Here is a 17,850-nt window from a genome sequence, read left to right on the forward strand (position 1 = left end):
ACACACACCAACATACATCCACACCTATCCACACACCCCCGGCCCCCCCCCACACACTTCCCCTGGGGAGAAAGGAAACATGGGAGACATTCAGAGGATTCAGAGGAGGGCCTCAGGGTGTGTTCTCCAGGGAAAGTGGCAACAACTCAAGACAGATTGTCAAATCTAAGAGTAGAAGATGTTGTTTCCATTTTCCAGGTGGGATGTGAGGAAGTGGTATAATTATAGGGAAGAAATGGCTGTGGATGTGTCCAGGCAACAAAGCCTACACCAGTCTCATGGAATGTCCAGTCCTGCACTGTGGTCAGGGAGCATCAGGATGACCCAAGATTGGAAGACGACTTTGGCTGGAAATGAGGACCATGGCCAGGTTGGGGGATGGATTTCTCCATAGATGCCTAAGCACCCTGTTGGTATTGAGGAGCCGCTAGGGGAAAGGAATTCTGAGATTAAGTTTCTAGCACTCTGAAGAACAGATGTCAAAAAGGAAGTTAGATTGTTACAGAAAAAATATAGAAAAAATATTTTTTCACCCTTGAGTTGTGGACTAAAATCTATGCAATTCTATACATTTATTCCATAACCTGACCTTTCCCATTATCTTAAAGACTTCTGTCTGAACATTATATTTAATACTGGCTTAATATTTTATTGAGTGGATGTCATAATTTTCTTAACCAATCCCTTACTGTTAAACATTTTGGTTAATTCCATTTTTTTGCTATTGTAATTAATGTTGTATGTATCATTAGGAACAAACATCTAGGATGGATGGTTTAAAATCAATTCCAGAAGTGGGGTTATTGCTCAGAAGGTATAAACAATTTTAATTCCCACAATACATATTGCCAAAGTAATTTCCAAACGCTTTGCAGGAATGTACACTTTCCTGAGTCATCTACAAGAGCTCATTGTTAGAATTAAACATTATTTCAGTATCAGGTGACTTTGCTATTTTATAGTTGAAGAAAAGGCTTCACTAATTTGCAGATAATATATGTTCTTTTAGCTCTGACTAAAAAAGCAAAGTATGTTCATTTTAGAAAATTTGGAAAATGTAGAAAAGTACAAAAAAGAACTAAAAATGAACTATAATCCCATTATTAGAAGGCAACCACTGTTCACAGGCTGACATCCACCTCCCAGGCTTGCTTTCTATGAATATGTGTGTCTATTTACACACACACAACCACACGTGCCTATATTTGGCTTCTTACAAAATTGGAGTCGTTGTATATGCCATTATGTAAATTTTTGATTTAAAAATGCCATGAACATTTTCCAAAATCATAAAATATTCTTATTAAACAGTCATTTACACAATTATTAATGTCCTAAACCTGCCTTAGATACAAAACACTCACTCAATGATAGCTTGCTGTTGACATAATTGGGATGAGGATAGAAAGACACAAACAGGCACACACACCTGTTTCACATAGATTCTGGCGTGTGATTGTGGCCCTCAAAGAGTATGATTATTTGCAGTGTAGTTTAGTGGACCAGCACTGACATTGAAAATAAGGCCTTCAGTTTGATTGTGTTGCTTAGCAGTCATGAGACTTTGGGCAGGCTAAATAAGCATCACCACCCTTAGCCTACCTTTATCTTCGGGGTTTGTTGTGGGTGTGAATAGGAAACGAATAGGAAAATGTCATAAGACTGATATCGTTGGTCCATATATCGATTCTCCATTAAATTTTATATTTAAAGTACACAAAACCCAGTGAATTAGCTGAGACTTAGAACCCAAAGCATCACTTCTGGTTTGGCATCCAGGGCTTTTTCCCTACCTAGCAATTGTAGCAAAGTGCTTGTGAGCTATAGGACTACTATTGATACTATAAGAGGAACCACCAGATCCTAGATCTCAATCTTTTTTCTTTTTTCTTTAAAGAACTGGAGCAGAACAGAATACCTTTTTTTTTTTTTTTTTTTTTCACAGGCTCCGGACGCGCAGGCTCAGCGGCCATGGCTCTCGGGCCCAGCCGCTCCGCGGCATGTGGGATCTTCCCGGACCGGGGCACGAACCCGCGTCCCCTGCATCGGCAGGCGGACTCTCAACCACTGCGCCACCAGGGAAGCCCCAGAATACCTTTTTTTAAAATTTTTTATTAAAAATCTTATCAGGTTATCTTCTGCCCAGAGGCAAGTTGGCTGTCCATGATTTTCTTCAATGGCTCTCTACAAATAGGCAATTGCTAACTACTCAGTTCTTGGCCCCAATTGTCTCTTCCCTTCACTTTTATATGGGGGTGGTCTATTTAAAAAGCTGTCCTGTTAAGTGGAGCAGCTTCTAAATAGGCTGCCTTACATTCAGCAAAGCAGTTATGACAAAATCTGGCCAGGATTCGCCTTGCAACATGTGGGTGCTTTTGACCATGAGGCTTGTGCCGTACAGTGTGAGCTATCTGACCCACTTGACACAACTTGTGTGGTGCATTTACTCCCCTCACTCAAAGACATCCTCTCTTGTAAGGCACTGATTACTGAACAATATGTGAGTGATCCAAGAGGAGAGACCCAGGGCTCTGTCCCTCTTCACACACATCTCAGGTAACAGTAGGGGTTTAACCCATTGTGTTTATTGGTGGTGTTTTAGCTGCAAGATGTTGATTTTACAGGCACATAATTATTAGGATTTATTATTATGCTACCTATAAAACACCTGATTCATGTAGGTGTTTAACAGCAAGATTGAATTATTATTTAGCAAATAATTTTCTGAAATTATTTAGAAAATACTATTTTATCCCCCAGTTTCTCTACAGATGAGTTCAAAAGACTCTCTGCAGCCAATTCCTTCAACACCCTTGAGAAAATCAATTTAGCCTGCTTTACTTCAGTTTCGGGGATGCAAAGACAAAGTTTGGGCCTTCAGAATTTCCTGAAACCTTTGGAGAAAAGGGCCTTTGAGAACATTCAGAGGAGGAGTGGGAGGGAGAGAGGAGGAGAGAGTGATAAGAATTACTTTGCTCTCTGAGGCATGGGGTGTGTCCCCTGAAGAAGTTTCTTCTTCTCTCCTTGGTTGTTGAAATGTGTTGGGTTACTGGGAGACTTGTGGTTTCCTTACATGCTCAGGGGGATTTTACTGTGGACATATCCCTGCTCTTGCCATCTACATGTACGAATACACACACACACACACACACACGTGCACACACTCAAAAGCCCATGTGTACACGCACGTGCACACGGATTCAAGGATTTTGGAGAACAGACTCTTCAGTGAACAATTAGAACTCGCATTTACTGTCTGCTTACTATGAACTGGGCACAGTTTGTGTGATCTCATTTAGTCATCACCAAAAACTCTCATCTGAGGTGTTTGCAACTGTTGCCCCCTTTTACAGATGAAAAATGTGGGGCTCAGCTAGAATACATAACTTTCTCATGCTCCTACAGCTGTTCTGTGACAAAGCCTAAATTCAGGCCCAGGTCTGGCTGACTCTGAAGTCCGATTCGCATCGGAATGGCATGGCCTGGGGCTCTAGGCTTCTTAGAGTTCTGACCTTGAGGCATGGCAGAACGGATTCAGGACCCTCAGTCTCTCACCTTGTGTGGGGTCTGTGAGGACAGGAAGTGGGTACTCACAGCCCTGGAAATGCTGAGGTGGGGTTATACCCCTGACATGAGTCATTTGCTCTCATTTCTTCTTGTGAACCTGTTATGGTTAATTTTATGTGTCAACTTGGCTGGGCTACAAGGACACAGATATTTGTTCAAACATTATTCTCAATGCTTCTGTGAGGGTGTTGCTTGAGTGTGCTTCAATAACATTTAAATCTGTAGACTTTGAGTAAAGCAGATTGCCCTTTACTTTGAGTAAAGCAGATTGCCCTTTACTTTGAGTAAAGCAGATTGCCCTCCATAATGTGGATGGGCCTTACCCAATTAGGTGAAGTTCTTCATATAGCAAAACTGACCTCCCCTGAGCAAGAAGGAGCTCTGTCAGCCAACTCTTAGTGATCATTTAACTTTTCCTCCAGGATCTCCTGCAGCTTGTTACTTCCTTCCTCCAGGAAAGCTGTGTCCAAGCATTACTGAGCATCCCAAAGACGTTTTACTTTTCTAATTTTTAAAAATTATGGTTTTCCCCCACTTGCCTTCCCCTCCTCAGCTTGCTTTCTAAGAGTGAACTTGACAGAGCTGGGAGTTTCTTGTCCACAGTGGGCGCCCCTCCTCTTGCTGTCCCCTCTCACTGAAGCTGCACGGACTTTCTTTTCGTTCTTTGACGATGCTCCTCCTGGGCTTTGCGTGTGAAGCTTTTGGTGCCTGTAACAATAACGCCCAAGACAGTGCCTTCTGTTTCCTTCTCTGCATTCAGGCCCTGGCTTACAAGTCGGCTCCTGGGAGGCTTTAGAACGCCCAGGACAGAGTAGCTCTCCCGTGTCTTTCTAGCACGTCACCTTGTTTTACCGTCTTTCCCGCAGGTGACACTTCCGACGTGTCTTGTTTCTTCACTTGTTTAGGGTTTGTCTTTCCCCACCCGAATGTCAACTTTGTGAAAGTTTGTCTTCCTTTCTGTCGTTTCACTGCTCTATTCCTAGAGCCTAGATCATTGCCTTGCTCAGAGCTGGATCTCAGTGAACAGTGAGTGGGTGAGTGAATGAATGTATGAACGAACGAATGAATATATTTCATCTGAAGTACTCAGCTGGTGAGGCACAGTGCACAGGTGTGTGATATCCTACCGGTGAGAAGAGAGTCAATGGCTCATTTTTGAAGGTGCATGAAGTCTTTCAGGCCCCCAGGGTATCATTTGGTTCACTGGAACAGTAATTTACTAAATGGTACCTTAGGGGCCCGAAAAAGTTAATGCACCTCCAAAAGTTTCTAATTTACACCAGGGACTAGTTTACTTACCCAGCAGTGTTTGACCTAATTGGTCTTAACTTCAGTTAAGAGAGTCATTAGGACTTTATCACTTTTCCACCTTCATATTTCCTATACCCTTAGCATTTATCTGTTTTGGAATACTGTTGCCAGTTGTTGGTGTGCACGTGTGCACACACACCATATCTCTATTAATACCAAGACCCAAGAAGGACGTTGCTATATTCTGGCACTCGTATATGTAAATATTTTGTGTATATTTTAGTTTGTACAATAAAAAAAACGAAACCTGTATATTGCAATCCTTTCAAATTTAATACTATTTTAGTGCCTTCTTGGTGCATATTACAAATAATTGCTTAATTAGTTCACATTTTGTTTTTTATCCAATAATTAGATCACAAGGGTTAGAGAATGTAAAAAAGTCTGTGTATCTGTGTTACCAAGCTTTATCTATAACATGCAGCCCATTATTCTATCTATTTTTGTTGTTTCAAATAGCAAAGCTGCTTCCACCCCTAATACTTTTGTTCTGAGGTTTTCCAGATTTAGCCTAATCTTTCCTTTCTTACTAATTGCTGTCAATTCTGTACTGTTGTATCACGTCAAAACTTTTCTTTCACTCCTGAGTTTATTTTTTAAAAAATCATTCTTACCTATTCAAGCTATGGGAATATCTTTTCTTTACTTATTGTTACGCTGATGTTACAGGGCCTGGTAAAATGTTTTTCTCAACTTTCGGGTCAAATCAGGTATGATTGTTACCAGCAATAAGCAGCAGGATTTTGGTACAACAGGTTGTGGGTAGAGGTATCCTAAAATGGTAAAAACCCATTAATCAAGAGCTCCCTAATTTAGACTTTGTAATAATTCATCCTGAAATGGGTTTAAGTATACCCTTGCTGTAGCATGAGGGGTTTGCTAAGCAAATAATCGTGTAAAGCAGATTGTAGAGAACAAATTCTTTTGAGAACATTAGCCCTAGTATGATGAAATCTTGACAGGGTCATTGCATTTTTTGCATCACAAAGTTATTTTTGGTTAAACATCGTAAAAATATTAGGTTGGCCAAAAAGTTTGTTTGGGTTTTTCCCAATATATCCCCTTTTTCTATTTTGGCTAATATGGTAATTGAAGTCAGCTTATGGATATTATATTTCCTCAGGGATATTACTGTGGACAATAGTCATAAATCTGCGTTTGTCATTAGATGTTAATATTTAGGATATTGGGTCTATGGAAATTTAAAAAGACATTTTCGGATGCAGACTTACGGTCTTGTGAGTTGACACGTTCTTCTGAAAGCGGATTGCAGCAAAAACTCAACAGGATCCAGAGAAATAAAGTTTTCATTGTGATTCAATAAGATTGCAGAGATTCTCAAATTTTAAACAGATTATTTATTATAGCAAGCAGTTTATGTATGTGAAATAAACCGCCTTTATTTTAAAATTCTATCATTTCAGACTTCATGAATTCAGAATTTATTCTTCCTGTTAATTAAAGTGGTTGCCTCTGAATTATTACTGTACTAGAAAAGCACCTTTAGTAGGTGGATTTCAAAAGTGTGCTTTTCTGCAGTATTTGTTTGTGTCTTGTTAAAAAAACATTTAAATTGGACTTTCTAATGGAAATACATATAGTGCTGGAGAAAGGTTTGGGTGAGTGCTGTCACCATGGCAACCCTCGCTGGTGTCCTCATGCAGAGATTTTTCTACCTCTGTGTTATCAACAGGTGGTAACAATATTTGAAAGATCAAGGGTCTAACTTTACTAACTTGACCCTGCCATTCTGTAGAGCTACCCCTTAAATTCCTAGCCCCTTAATGGAGCTCGTACTTGCCTGTCAAGTTGTAGCAGTAGCCGGTGCCTGACTGTGTTCTGATTCTATTTTTACATCCTCAGGTTTGAAGCTGTACCTAAATTCACATTTTTTTTTTCCTGAGCCCTATAATATATGACTGAGTTTTCATCTGACAGCTGAGGATGAAAAACTATATCCTGAAAATGGTCTTGTCTTACAAATAGAGAAGCCTGAGCTGGTTCATCACTGACTGAGTCGCTTCCAAGAACATAATTAGGGTCTTGTCATTTTTTTAAAAACATTTATTTTGGCTTCCCAAGGATAAAAGACATCCAGAGGGTATAGAAATTACACAACAGATTCGTGTCGGAAGATGGGAAGAGGAGAATTCCCTGGTGGTCCAGTGGTTAGGACTGCACACTTTCACTGCAAAGGGCATGGGTTCAATCCCCGGTGGGGGAATTAAGACCTCACAAGCTGCGCGGTGCGACCAAAATAAAGATGGGAAAAGTACATTAGAAGGAAATATCAAGCTGTGTATTCTTTAGTTACATGTGATGGTTTTAGTCAAAATGATTTGTTTGGTGCTACCCTAGCGTGTCCTAAAATACTTGAATGATGCAATTGTGTATAGCGATCATAGATCTCCTTAACGGATTCTTCAGTTAGATCAAGTTTTAAATCTTGATGAAAGCTAATGCTGATTCAAGCATAATCAGATTGAGAACAATTCCCTGTAGTCTATGAGAATGCAGATGAAGTTAACATGAAAAAGCCTAAATGTCACGAGATACATGGCAAGTCCTAAGTGTTTTAGGAGTGGTGAGACATTAGTCTGCTTCAAGTTATTATTGGATGCTCTATCCTTTCAGGGAATTTGTTATATATTTATTGGTAATTTTTCACAAGATTTCCTTACACCGAAGAAATATGTAAATATGTGTGAGAAAGATGTAGTTAGCCTCAAGTGACAAATAGTAATCATTATTTTAATCCCATATTTCAATTAGCCTTAATCTTTTGTTTGTATCGCCTTGAAAAGCTGTAAAAATCAGTCATTATAGCTTAATTACTAACCATGATCCTGGGTAGCTAACTCCACTTCCTTCTAAACAAGTTGCTTCTTTCATTTCGGTTTTTAAATGCCACTACTGGCATTCTCTAACAGTAGTATTATGCTTTATATAGCAGGCTTTGTAAGTTCCTCTGTAGAATATTTTAAGTTTTGTTGTTTCCTCCTGGTACCAGAGAGCTGCTTCTTCTTTTTCTTTTTGAACTGGCCTGTTCGCTGTTGCACTTCACGATAGAATCACACTTAAGTTTTACATAATGACAGAAGTTGACTGTTTCCTGCTCTAGTGTTTATTTAGTAAAACATTTTACATTCCTGGATAGATACCAGTCTGTCATTAATGGATTCTTGGCTTTGGGCCAATAGCTAATAGTTTTATTGGTCCTCATAACATAGCTATGTGATTTTTGTAACCACAAGGGGCTCTTTTCTGAGTGTTTCTTTCTTTTTTGCCTTTAAAAAAATAACCTAGCAACCCAGAGGTGCACCAAATTTAAGACCAGAGCATTTCTCTTTAAAGCATTGTCTACTCCTTTTCATTCATTCTTTTTGCTCTTAGGAAATTCTCACAGATCTCTGTGTATTTTGAACAGGGGTTGGGACCCAATTGCTTGATCCTATTCCCAGCTTTCTCATTGTCCTGAAGAGGTCTGGCAAAGCTCATTTTCTCTGCTAGGTGGTGTCTATTTGCCTGTCTAAATCGGGGAGGGGCAAGAAGGGTTATTTATAGTGTGGGAGTTTGTCAAGCTTTATTTGATTGCTTTCAGCATTGAGTAAGGGGGACCAGCATTTGGAAATCTTGGAATTAGGTCCCCAAAAGGGAAAAAAGATCTTTACAACTGGGTATGTGTGAAGCCTGTGCGCTTCATGTGTTTTTTCCCTCTAAGACACACAGGTGTTGTGTCTGCCACTCTAGTCCCGCCCTCGCACAAGGCCGTGCCGTGGTGTCTTCAGAACTTCAATGCCTTTTTCCTCTCAGTGATGTTTCCTGTTTAGATCTTTCTCCTCCCACTTTCTATAGATCTTAAGACAAAAGGTAAAGTACTTTGTGTCTCCAAATCCCCCCAAAACTCAATTTTCTCCCTAACACGTAAGTTACTATGCAATTCTAGGATCACAAAACCATCTTAAAATAAGTTCAGAATTGGTCATGGTGATAATTAGGTTGTATTCTAGGGATGGCAGATCCTGTTTTATCCTTTGCCTTAATAATACACACAAAACTGTAACAACCAAACATGCAGGTAATTAATGGAATTGTGGAAGCTATGGAAAAAATAAAGAATACAGAGCAAGATAATCACTTTCCTATCCCAATCTCCATCCCATCCCACTTCATACCATCACAACGACAGATACACATTTTAGCCTATTACTCTGTCCCTACCCATACTTTGCATTCTGATTTTTAACTTGTTATATAACGCTCATTTCCACATACCATCTAAACTTTTTATTAGCATAATTTTAAGGGATGCATAATATTCCATCCTAGGAATTATATTATCATTTATTCAACCATCTCCCACTAAGGAGTATTTTGTTTTCTTTTCCTTTGCCATTATGAAGAATTTCAGTGAACATGTCTGTGCATAAACCCTTGCCTGATTCTTAGGATTCTTGAAGACTTTGCCCTGTTTTTAAGACAACCCCACAGCACATTAGGGGAGTCCAGTTCTATTGGTGGACACTCACTTCTGGCAGCTAATTCCAGGGAAAATACTTTGCCTGGGGAGTAGAAAACAGGAATGCTCTACTTTTGGTGCAAGGGTTTGGCCTTCAAAAAGAGGTATGATTCTGAGAGTTTTGTAGGTGGGAAGAAGGTCTTAATTATTTCTCAGAGGGAGGTTTATTCCTGTTCAGCTGGAGAAGTCACAGTGTGGCATGTGCACACGCGTTTTGGTGGCATGGCACAGCTGGGGACGAACGAGCACTTCAGTGCCACATGTAAAGTTTACTTAACACTGTGATGTTTTAAAACAGGGTGATGCCAGTTCAATTAAATGTCCCAGAACAACAGTGTGGTGTGCAAGGCAATTCTTTGACAAATAAAACAAAATAATTTTTTTTTACTTTTGAAAACAGCACATGCAAATAAATTAGATACTACATAAAATATATTGGCCACAAAATAAAATGGATTAGAAAAGCCCAAAGAGAAGGCTCTGAATAAAGGTATCACTAATCACCCATTAGTCCCTTAGCTGTAATTGCCTACTTTAGGTTTTCTGTGAAATTAATGTATCATACTGTACGTTAAAAATTACGTTTGGATTTATGGAACTCAAGAAAACAATAATAGCTGAAAATAAAAGCCCATGTTCTTTCATGTGATACGATTATTGTCGGTATTTTGATTTGCTTAGCTGATGCCTTTAAATAGTATCACGTTTCTACCACCGAGTCCAACCTCGCTCTCTTTTCGCCTTAATATCAGAGCTAGGTGTATTTGGAAGCTGAGTGGACGAATAGAAACGAGTGACTGCTCTTGCTGTTTCTGATTATTAAATTAAGCCTGTCACTTATCAGAGTTTAGGGGGAACATTTTCTTCCCTCTGGAAACCATAGAGCTACTTTTGTGTCAGCTCTGCTCAGGCCTCCAGGCCTAGTCATGAATTTTGTTAACCAACTTGGTTGATGGTTGAGTAAAACTCCATCCAGCAGGCCAGCAAGGGGAAAACAGCTCTCTTGAGTTCCTTTTTTTTTTTTTTTTTTTTGCGGTACGCAGGCCTCTCACTGTTGCGGCCTCTCCCGTTGCGGAGCACAGGCTCCGGACGTGCAGGCCCAGCGGCCACGGCTCACGGGCCCAGCCGCTCCGCGGCACGTGGGATCTTCCCGGACCGGGGCACGAACCCGCGTCCCCTGCCTCGGCAAGCGGACTCTCAACCACTGCGCCACCAGGGAAGCCCCTTGAGTTACTTTTGTGTAAAAATCTGGGGTGATCGCATGGGTTTCACAACCCAGTGAGACAGTTTGATGTTCAGAGCAGTCTCTGGCTCTCTTGGAGGTCCCACGCTGGCACTCCAACTCTGGCGGGAGGAAAGGGTGATGACTCTGCGGCCAAAACTTTCGCATGGCTTTTGCCCAAGTACTAGCTAGTCAAAAGGCATAGTTTCAAAATCAGAGTATGTAGTTTGATTTCTCACAACACCAGGGAAAACTCCAATGTACCTGAGCAGTGATCTGGAGCAACCTCTGGACCTAACTTCAAAGCCAAGAGAAGAGAGAATCCTGGGTTCTTTGAAGGTAAAAGCCACATCTTCATCTTTGTCTGTCCCTTGGCACTTAGCACCATGCTTTGTATACGGCAGTTCATCACTGAACGTTTGTTGAAGGAATCATCAGACAAATCAGTTAGGATCAGGTGTTAGAAGCCGAAATATGTTAAAAAGAGCCAAGTCTTGTGTCAAGTCCAGGAGAATGTATTTTTGCCTTGTGGTACGTGAGGCCATAGGATGCTGAGATACAGGAATTCTAAGGCTCCCTGTGTTTCATGGTTTTGGATCTGCCAACAGCAGTCAGAGTGGGTGACTTATCTTGAAGTAGAATCGGAGGAGGGGACTGAGGGGAAGGTGGCCACCTGGGCTGCGATGAATTCTCACCAAGCAGGGCTTACTATAAACAGGAGTGTTTTAAAATAGCAGGATGATAACATGAGGGATTCCACAAATGAGCTTTTCTCTAAGTTCTCTCTTCTTAAATGGGTTATGAAGTCATGCTCTTGTCTTTGCACTTTCCTTTTATTTTGAACTCCCCATCTCAGTCTGAGCAAGAATTTTGCAAGCTTTGAAATATGTCAACATAAAATAAGCTTTGAGACAGCTTGAAAAATGTAGATTCATAATGGACTTCACTAAAAATATGGTTTGTTAAAAAAACAAACCAGGCTCGATCTTCCTCACTTGGAAAAACAATCAGATGGAACTTGAGCTATCACCATCCTTTTATAGATTCCTGCACCATGAGAAGCCAAGCATTTCCCAATGAAAGCTGGCATATTTGTGATGTTCCTTTCAGCCACTTGCCCAGTGACCTTTGTGAGCTCTTCAAGTTCTACGTGATATTCTTCGAGGCTCTTACAGAGGCTTCCTATTCCATGAAGCCTTCCAGACTACTCCTCACATGACGATCCATCCGTCTGAGTCTACTCTCAGCTGTGTATTGGCTTGTATTATTCTCTGATCCAGTCATTGGTATTTTTTCCCATCTTCTTAACAGACAAGGTCCTTGGGGTAGAAATGGAGTCTTTTACTTAATATCTTAGCACCATGAAAGCTTACTTCTTATTCATGCAAATGCTGATATGTGCAGGAAGAAGAGAGCTTTGGAAAGCTTTGGAGCTTTGGAAAGCTTTCCTCAGGATTTAGGCTTCCTCCGTCTTGTGACACCTTCTCAACCGGGACCTTCCAAGACCATTGAGGCACCAGAGAGCGTCGAGGTGGTTGCCAGCTCTTTCTTGCCTGGAAGTGACCCACAACATCACTTCCTATTTTAATTTCAAGGTGGTGGAGAAGTATAGCTGTCATACTCAGAAAGGAGAGGAAATTGTATGTGGGTGATTACAGGAGTGTCTACTACAAGGTTAAACCGTCCCAGACCAGTCTCCCTGTGCTGTACTCCTTCCCATTTCAATCCAGCCAATCGTTTTTTTTTTTTTTTTTTAAGGCAAATCAGATCACCACACTTTCTGAGTCATCCATTACCTATAGGATAAAATCCCGCCTCTTTAAAAAGTCACAGAAGCCCTCCAGAATTTGCCCCCCGCCTCCCAGCCCTTCAGCTGACCCCCAGTTACTCATAAAGGCTCTGCTTTGCCCTACCGGCATGACTTTGCCCATGTGATTCCTTGAGCCTGGAATGTTCTTCATCTCTGCCCAACCCGGGAAATTCCTACTCAACCTTCCCTTTGGAAGTCTCTTCCTCTTTGAAGGGCCTTTCTCAGCAGAGTTAGGGGCTTCTTCCTTTGGTCTCCCAAGGAACCGTCTATAATGACCCTTGTCATGCGGCTGTCACTGTTTATATGTCACTCTCTCCAATTTAACCCAGGCCAGGCTTAGGGAAAATGCCACGTTCTCTTCAGCTCTGAATCATCAGGTCTAACATTGTGTCCAGCACTGAATGGGCCCTCAGGATATAGTGGTTGGATGACTACGCTTAAAGTTAAATACACACGCTGACTCTAAACACATCCAAAATAATGAGATGAATTTGGTCTGTTTTAAGACTTGTAAGGATTTGGGGGACCTGGGTTGGTGAGAAATGATGGGGGTTGGCTTAGGGTCAGGGAACTGGGGGAGTTTGCATTTTTGGTTTAGCGTAGGCCGTTGTGGGGATGCAACAGACGCTGGCTATTGGAAACAGGTGCAAATTCAGGAGGGAATATAATTTAAGGGCTGGTCTGTTTTCACCTCATTCATTTTCTATGGTAATCTAATGTTCTTAACCTCTTTGATTTTCACTGCTCAGTGCATCATGTTCTCCAGAAATGTTCTTTGGAGAACATTCTGCCTCATTGTTTTTCTCATTTATGGCTGTCTCCTTTCCCCCAGTTATTTAGTGCTTTCACACATTAGTTAGGACATATTCGCAACCTGCATCCTAGCTGAGCTCTGTGTATGGAAAATCCACTCATTGATGTCCACTTCTGTCCTTCAAACCTTAATTCAAGACTCTTCTGGGAATTCCTGGTGGTCCGATGGTTAGGACTCAGTGCTTTCACTGCCGGGGCCCCGGGTTCAATCCCTGGTCAAGGAACTAAGATCCCTCAAGACTCGCGGCACGGCCAAAAAAAAAGACTCTTCTGCTCCAAGAGGCATCACCAGATTTTCTTAGACACACGGGGGATATACCCCTTGTCACTGTAATTATACAAGTCATTTGAAGGGGTTGGCAAGCAGGTGGGCTTAACTGGACAGTCTGGAGAGTGTTGAGAAATCAGGTTGAGGAGTTAGAGATGGTAGGGAGGAACTGAATGTTAGGCTTACAGCAGAGATTCTCAATCCCTGAGGCCGAATAGAATCTCTTGGGCATGAAATATACACCTACACACACAACAGCTCCACCCCCTGGAGATTCTGATATAAATAGTCCAGTGTGGGACCCAGGCGTCACTATTTACAAACGCTCTCCCAGTGATTCTGTTATGTGGGTAGATTTGATAAATGCGTTGGTTTGCAGAGCCTTTGGAATCCATGGGACACTATCTAAAACCCAGTGGAGATGGTTATTAGTACTAGCTACTAATGGTCATTCATATTTTCCATTGTAATAAATCTCCCTTCTTTTCCTTCTCTTTCTTTTCCACCAGGAGCTGAAAAGAAACTTTAAGGATCATCAGATTTTGTTCAGTAGGTTTAGGGTTTAGCGAAGGTGCCTCAGGACTTCCCAGGTATCCCCTCCTCCTTCAACCAGAGAGGGCTCATATTTATGTATGTATGTTAATTTGGGGTTCTGGCTAATATTTTATTTGAAAAACAGGTTCTGATGCTATGAAATATTTGAAAATCACTGTGTGGAGTTCAACTACTTTAGAGATGGACCCACTTTTTAGAGATATGTTGCAGGTCACACAGATAGATTGTAGCAATGTGAGAATTGGAGAGTGTGTGATAGAGCAGGAATGAGATATTTCTCTTGGCTGGGCCACTTAAGTAGCCACGTGACCTTAGCACCTAACTTCTAGGAGCCTCTGCTGTTTCCACATCATAATAATAGTAATGCCCTGTCCTCAGTTGAGAGTCATTTTGAATGAGAATATATGTGATAGCGTGCTAGAAACCCTATAAGATGTGCCATGTGATACCTTTATTAAAATTCAGGACCTTTTCTCCTCTTTACTATGCTGCAAACAGGCAAAGCTAGTTAAAGCTAAGTCCTTTTTCAGGGAGAGTGGTGTCAACATTAAAAGTCAATCTAAGGAGATTTAAAATTTTTTATTTTTTCATTCAAAGGTATTTACTGAGCACCTAATATGTACCAAGCTTTGTGCCCATTTCTGGGGCTTCCACAGTTAGCGAGATGGACAAGGTCCCTGGCCTCCGCGAGATTCTGAAAACAGGCTCTGAAGGAGATTTCAAAAGGGGTTTCTGCTGGCAGTTCTGCTGGGGTCAGGATGCCACTCGCTGTGGCAGCTTTGAAGAGAATACTCATTTAGAGACAAGTTACGGAAAGTTTTGTTACTTTTCGTTAGACTCCTACTGTGCCGTTCTCTGCTTTCTCCTCTGTGTTAGGTTTAGATTTGTGCTTCCAAGCAGTAGGTGGAGGTAGCAAGGCTGGGTTTACACCGTACTAAGTCCCAGAGAAATCTCTGTGCCTCAGGCAGTGATAATGATTTCCAATGTGCTTTCAGGGGCCAACTTTCTGAAATGTGCTGTCACCGCCTCGTGGTCAAACTTTTCAATGACATGGAATCATAGATGATGGATAAGCAGAATAACTTGACCTTAGCAGCAGCTTTTTCCTCCATAGCAAAACCATGGAATTATATATGCAACAAAAATTAAATTAGCTGCCTTGCATTTATCCCCCCTTGCTTTAGGTAACAACACTCCAATTTCCCTTTGTGGATGCCCCACCCCTTTTCTGTCCTGCAACGCTGGTAGGGATCCATGCTCCAATCCAGAAATAGACAGAAGAAACAGGCTGGCCAATCAGAGAACCAGATGCCCTCAGTCTGAATAACTGGCTCCGGGTGGTGAACCAGAGCCTCACGCTCTCTTGGTCCCCGTGATTGATGGAGGGATGAAACTAGGTTGCAGGTCTATTTAATCAGAGTGAACTTTAGTGTAATCCTTTCTCTGGCTGCGATTGTAGAGAAGAGCATGTATTCCTTGACTGCTCTTAGCCATGGACAAGGATGCCTGAAAATAGAGACATTCAGAGGAAAGCCACCTGAGAGATGGGGAGAAACCATGTGGATGATCCTGTTTGTGTCACCTGATTCATCGGGGCCTGAAACCAGACTAGCCCTGAAATATTTTAATTGTACAAGGAAATAAATCCTGTTTCCATCTTTTAAACCCATAAGCCAGTTTGAGTTTTTCTTTATAAATCACCAGATACTGAGAAAGTCTGAGCTCATACAACACTCTAAACACTCATTCATTCACTCAACAATTACTCACTGATGAGCAAATGCTTAAAGCACAGCAATATGCCTGGGATAAAATGGGTGTGTAAACAGAAATAGATTTATATAAAATGGGTGATTATGACCCATAGTTGTATTTAGTCTGTATTTGTTTGGATCTTCTAAAGTTCCTTTCGGTACAGTGGGTTTAACCTGGGAAGGCCTCCAATCTGCAGACAATCTGTGGGTCATAGAGTTTAGATTAATTATATAGGTATGCACAAAGACATTTTGTTAGTGGCTGTTTTCAATACTTGCACATTGGTTTCACTCTTGAGGCCTTGGTTTTCAATAGATCATATCATATGAAAGTTTCACATTATCATTTGGAGGAAATTCAGATATTTTGAGATGGAGTGATATCCAAAGATATTCTCTGTTTCTGGGAATTTTGGTTTCTATATCCCATGTTGGTTTGCAAGATACATGCATGAAACTCTCTTCAGGGGACATCTGCCATACTGCACAAAACTGGCTCACAACCCCTACATTAAAAAAAAATCTAAAATGACAGGCAGGAAGATCTTCTCACATGAGCATCATTCAAAGCCCTGGAGGTATTTGAGTTCATGGCTGGTTCATTGATACTGCGGTGGAACTGATCTGCTTTCGGGGAACTCTCAGTTTGCTGAACTGGGCCATGAATTTGTGCTGGATACCTGTTGTTTAAACGGATTTTGTATCTCATCCAAAAATAATGTAACTCCTCCTGAAGTGCTCATTGGTGCTTCCTATTATATTGTACAGGACTTTTTCTAGCTATGTGTTGTCACGTGTTACATTTTGCCATGTTAGTTGATACTTCATAAAGGGAAGAAGTGAGATGTGGGAAAATGCAGAAGATGAATAAAAAAGAACACACAGTAGCATTAGTTTGCTTGGATATTTTAAAATGAGTTCCATATCATTTGACCAAAATGCTGGTTTTTTTGAAAACTTCATCACAATATCACCATCACACCTACCACAATTAACAATTTTCCCTAAATATCACGGATACACAATTTCTTTTAAAATTTCCTTATTTGTCTCAAAAATGTCATTTTACAGTTGGTTCATTCAAGTATGGATCCAAACAAGGTCCATACATTGCATTTTGTTGTTCTGTCTCTTGTCTTCTTTCATTTATATCAATTCCCCCTCACCCCGCCCCGTCCCCACTCCATGCTGTTCTGTAGAATGTCTCACATTCTAAATTTGGCTGATTGCTTCCTTTTGGCATCCTTTAATTTGTTATTTTATTCCTTTTATTTTCCTATATACTGGTAGTTAGGTCTAGGATGTATTCCGTTCACATTCATTTTATTTAGGCAAGAATATTTGAAAGGTGGTGTACTTCCTCTTTTATTCTGTCAGCAGGCACATAATGTGAAGGTGTTCCTATTTTAGTGATTGAGCGATGGGTTTGGGGACTGTCAGTCTCATCTTTTCATTACGAAGTTCACCCTCACCCATTTAACTAATTGTTTTAGTATCCATTGACAATTGTCGCCTGCGCTCATTTTTTCATTAGAGACTGAAAAATGGTACTTCATTCTTTCTGCTTTATTAGCTGGAAATTTTCCATAAATAACTTTCCTTCTGTCATGGGTGCTGGGAAACTATATACTGGCAAGAGGGAAATTGCCAAACATTTCAAGTCCTGATTGACTTTATACTTGGGACCCAAAGTGGCATCATAGCTGGCTCTTAGAGTAAGGACACACAGACTCAGTAATAAGTGGAGTCCTAGCCCAGATCTGGTTCACAGTGGGTCCAGTGGGACCAGAAACACCCTGGACAAATTTCGTGGTTGGTACAATTTGCACATTGGTTCCTTGGCTTCTGGGGTAAGAGTTCTTTCAGTGGAGAAAACCAAGTGGAGGCCTGTGAAACTGCTCACCCCTCCATCCAAGATAGCAAATCAAAGCCAAAATTGCCTTCCAGGGGACTGAGAGAGATTATTGCCACCTTTCTGGGTCTGACACACGCAAGGGTGGTGGTCCCTAATATGTCCATATTTAATTCAAT

The sequence above is a fragment of the Physeter macrocephalus genome, chromosome 15, assembly GCF_002837175.3.
Source record: "Physeter macrocephalus isolate SW-GA chromosome 15, ASM283717v5, whole genome shotgun sequence".
NCBI classification, from domain to species: domain Eukaryota; kingdom Metazoa; phylum Chordata; class Mammalia; order Artiodactyla; family Physeteridae; genus Physeter; species Physeter macrocephalus.